Below are 5,518 nucleotides of genomic sequence, written 5' to 3'. Positions count from 1 at the left end.
TATCTCAAACCCTTCATGATCTATTGATCTAATGAAAGTTGAGGGAGAATATGTGAATAGGGATCTCAATGTTTCAAGAGGACTCGAGCATAATGAATCTTCGTGCTCTTCTTCTTCCAAAGATGACAATGAATCCCATGTTCATAACATCATAATAAATAAAGGTATTGCTCAAGTTGACAGAGAATATGTGGTACTTCTCTTCTGGTGATGGAACTATTGTACTTCATGAGGTGGATTCTCACGACATTGTGCCATAATAGAAAGCCTCTACAAACTGGAGTATAGTGCACATACTATTACAACTAAGATTCAAAAGCATCTTGTTGCGTACCTTGTGCATCTTCACAATGTCAAAAGTCGGAATTGGAATGTTGATGCACCAGTAGATATAGATTAGGATGTTGTTATTGATATCATTCTCTGGGTGCAATTATTTGATGTGCACCTGGAGATGATGTAGCCAACGAAGTATAGCTTGGGACAATGAACAACTTTCTGACAACCAGACTGAAAAATTATGTCGATGATCAGAATGATCCTTCAAACTTGATAGGTTTATCTAGAATTTATCCCTTCTTGCATTATGCCTACATTTTTGCACAATAAAGTTCTCTAGATGGAAAACTTAAAGGTTCTTACATTTTGGAAAACTTATACATGTGAAAAGTGGGAACATAGCTACAGGAGAGACTCTTTCTTGCCATGTGAATTGTACTGCAATTCATCATCCATGAAAAATTTACATGGAAAATTATATCACACAAGAATTGGAACAAACATAGCATCAAAGCCATCCCCACATAAAAATGTGAGATATGTCGGTCATGGATATTATTGTTGCCACCAGTGGTAGAAATGCACGCAACTGTCCTTGATTGCCACTCAGCTCATCCATACTCTTCCCATTTGCATCCAAAGATGCTGCAAAAATAGACCCAAAAAAGTTATCATAAGTAAAAATTAAAATCTATCAAACAATAAACATTTCCCTTTAAGCAAAAGATCTCTACAAACTAACTGTAACTCGCAATAAAGTTTTATAAGGCCTCTGAGAACTCAAGATTTAAATTTGTTGGCCATCACATAACCTCCTTGGTTTGTTGCAGCCCTTCAAAAGAATGACCAACAAAATATGGAGACTGGAGATTGGTTTGTGTGTCCACTAATTCCAAAGTGCATCTACGATTTCATGCTTACTAATGGCATAAATACAGATACACTCTGCATAAAGCTTGTTAAATCACTGGATTCTTCCGGGCTCCATATTTAAGCACCAGGTGTGAGGGAAGGCATGAACTAAAAGGTAGATAGACACAAGGCATTGTAGCTACATCACTCTGCAACTGCATCAACACAAAAACATAGAAAATGTCCCGGTAAACGTCCTACATTGCCATGTTCATGTTATTATCTAGATACCTCGAAACACTAACGTAGACAAGTGCCCCGCATGCAAGGCCAACTATTATTTGTTTCCGAATAAATAAAGTTATGTTCAAATTAAAAAAAATAAAACATAATTAAAATAAAAAATAAATAGATGAATGATTGGGCGGCCACGCAAGTTGGATGCAATCCACTTGCCCCCTTCCCCTACTGCATGGAGTCCACTGTTTCACTATAATATGTTAAGGCTTTTGTGCATCTACCATTTTTATTTAACAAAGATCTTGAAGAGGCAACCAAATTTTCTTTTATGTAACAAAGAGCTTGAAGAGGCCACCAGAGTGCAGGCCCTAGAAGCTGAGAAGGATATATTGAAGAGAAAGCTATCCCCATAGTAGATGATCCCAAGAAATATGCAGAGGCTATGTCCAACCATAAGAAAAAGTTAGGATAAAGCTAAAGAATTGGAAAACTTCAAACCCTTTGAAACCATCGCTATTATCTAGGAAATGCATGAAGAGAAGCAAAATTTGATGGAGGATACTAGATTCTTTGGAAGTGAGAATGTTGTGTTTCATACATAGTTACCAAGTTCGGACATACCAGCAAAAAAATTCGAAAATTTGTTGACTTGGTTCAGTACAATGAATAATTCATCTGTTTCCAATTCGGTACTGTCACTGTGCATGATTTTGGTCAAATGTTTCTATTGGTTTATGTCCAACGTCCACTGCGTTGTTCTTTCTAAGTTGACAACATAGTTATGAAATTTGAATTCGATTCGATATGGAAAAAGTTACCAAATTTGAATTCCAATTCGATTCGATATGGAAAAAATTTGACCCTATAAAATTCAATACGGAAAAAATTCGACATTATACATCTTACAAATACTTAATTTTTTTTGTTTTTAAATTTAAATAAACAATCATTATATGAAATTTCATTAAATATTTCCCTAAAAAGGATATTTCTGTTTACTTATTTCGAATGTTAACTTCTCCTATCTAAAATGTTATAGACCCCTTCTCTCTAAAATGGCTTAGAAATAATGAGGATCAAAGTGCATCAAATTAATTATTATTGTAGACTAGAAAAACATGTAAAAGTAAAATCTAATAATATGAGTCACAACACACAAAGCTAGAGTGCAATGTAAAAATTGAGATACTGGATATTAAAAATATGATTTAAGTGATCTCTAAATACTATGAAATTTATGTCTAAATCACTAAATAGATCTATTTTAAAATGTACATGTCAACTACAAACATTGATACCACTCCTTAAGGGTCTTTTTGTAGATATCTACAAACTTCTAGAGAATCTTCTTGAAAGACAACAACATTGATATCCAATTTAAGATTCAAATATGAATTTAGATCATTTGCTTCATGCTCATTTTGTATTATAGTTAAGAAAGACAACAAAAATGATATCCAATTTAAGATTCAAATATGAATTTAGATTATTTACTTCATGCTCATTTTGTATTATAGTTAAAAAACAATGTTACTTATAAATAAACACCTTTAAACCTTATAAAGCAATACAATAAAAGTAACTAAGAATCATAATATGTCAAACTAGGACAATTCAATCATAAAATGTCAAAAAGTTAAAACATAGTTTAAGGCTCATGTGCTTATACAAAATGCTAATAGAAATAAAACAATTATGATCATTACCATGAATGAAGGACGAAATTTATCTTAATGTGTGTAGGTCATCTCATCTCCATTGTCCTCATCCACATCAGTATATTCACTCATGAGAGAGGCGTTATCACTACTAGCACTCTCATCTAGAATATCTATGAGCAAGACATCACTCTCATTGATGTGATGTGTGGATGTAGAAGACGATCTCACAATTGGTGCTTGTGAGGTTGCACTAGATGCATTAAAAATAGGGGGAACCTCTCGTACTATATTTGAAGTTGTTTTCTCCCCCTCCAAAGATTTCAGCCGCAAGTGTAAATTGCAATGAATGCTAGCCATATCTGCCAATTTTCTAGGTCTTAAATGGTTTCTTTAGTTACTATGGATGAACTCATGAGTGCACCAACTCCTTTCACATGATGATGCGCTAGTGACCTATTTTTTTACATGAAAATAATTTTATATTAGTATAGTAATTTACATGGAATAGTTTGCAAATATACATAGAAAGTATAAATAATTATGATGCCTACATACCTGACTCAACACCCTCACTACAAATGTTTGTAGTTGAGGTGTCTCATATCAATGGAGAAACCACCATTGAGCAGGGGTGACATCTGGATGGTCCATATCTCGTAGTGCCCTAGCTGTAGTGAAAGCATGACTAGCCCCTTGCCTATATGATATTGATTGTATTCATATTTGATATTGTATCTCAAGATCATGATACATCCTCTCCATGAAATTATAAAATCCCTCCATGATATCTCTATCCTTAGGAACATGAAAATAATTAGGTGATATAAAAAGCCCCGCAGCATGTAATGATGTATGCAACATACACCACCTTTTGTCCACAACTCTATATATTCAATTATATACTGAACTATCATTCTTACATATTAATGATAAGTTTTCTCTTACACTATCCATGCCCTCATATACAAAACCCATACATGCAGCATTAAGATCCACAATCCTCAATATTTGTACAATAGGCTCACAAATAGAGATGATTTCTTCTACACGTGACCAAAACATTTCATTGAAGATTGTTTTCTCTACTAGTTTACCACCTTCTGACCTTGAAAAATGAGAGTTCACCCACTCTTCATTACATACAAATGATCTTAATGCATCATTTTGCTCTACCACCCTATGCAGTGCAATAAAATGGGTGGAAAACCTAGTGTCACCTGGTCTCAGTAGATTTCCGGTTTTGTATTTTCTAAATATACTCAAACTCAATCGGTGGTTAAGAATGAATTTGACCAGTTGCCTTTCTTGAGATATATTTACCTACACCAAACCTATTTGACCAATGTCATGAAGGGCTAGATCAATACAATGTGCTACACAAGGTGTCCAAAACAACTTAGGGAAATGCTCCATCAATAGCTCACCTGCACGAAAACAATTGGATGCATTATCAATGACAAGTTGGACTACGTTGTCCTCTCCTATAGATAATATGGTGTCCTTTGGTATCTGAAATAAATATTCAACAGTCTTTGTTTTGTTCATACAATCAATAGTAGACAAATGGATCACTCCTTGAGGACAACAAGCAAGTGTGTTCAAAAGAGGTCTAGACTGGTGATCAGTCCAACCATCACTAACTAAAGTACATCCAGAAATAGCCCATGAATCCCTTATTGGTTTAACTCTTTCCTCTAATCTTTGTTTTCTCCTATCAATTCCTTTGGTCCTAAATCTTTCATTGCTTGGAAGAACATATGAGGGACCAAAATGGCCTATCTTTTTTAACATGTCATGAAATAATGGGTTTTTGATAGTGTTGAAAGAGATATTACAACCAATGAAAAAATCATAAACTGCATCATCTACCTCATTTTGCTCGAATGGCTTCCAAGATTTCTCCAATGCTTGTTGTGTTGGATCAACGTCTGGTAAAGTAAGTTCTCTTTGTGATCCTGTTGTGGTAAAAACACAACCCCCCCATTTTTGACTTGCTTAACTCAAATAATGGGGACCCTTTCTATAAAAATTTTGGCTAAACACCTTTTTTGGATTTTTACTTAGTTGATTGCCCTACGCTTTTGTTAATTTTACATTTTCTTTGGATTCTTGTTTTGATTGCTTTGTTAGAATCGATTTTTTATAAAGCTTCCCATTGACGCTTGTTTCGCCTCATTTGGTCAACTGGTTTGAAAATGGCACTCCTTTGAAGTCTCATCATTTATCTAGCCTGGGTTAAAAATGCATAAAATGTACAATATTGCATTTTGTAAATAAATTAGTTCAATAAGGCATTCATTTTAAATATTAACCCGTAGCGAGTTTTTACTAACATTTTTCATTTTTAGTTATGCAGCCAAATTATTAATTATCAGGATTTTAAGAAATTCACTCTAATTTCCAAATCAAATCCTAATCTCGAAAACCTAAACATTCAAGTGGCTGTAGTTTATTTTTATTATTTTTAATTATTTTTCAAGTGGCTG

Source organism: Pinus tabuliformis, chromosome 3_2 (genome assembly GCF_031772625.1).
Source record: "Pinus tabuliformis cultivar Carrire ecotype Pingquan chromosome 3_2, CPIR1, whole genome shotgun sequence".
In the NCBI taxonomy this organism is placed as follows: Eukaryota; Viridiplantae; Streptophyta; class Pinopsida; order Pinales; family Pinaceae; genus Pinus; species Pinus tabuliformis.
This window is presented reverse-complemented; position numbering follows the sequence as displayed.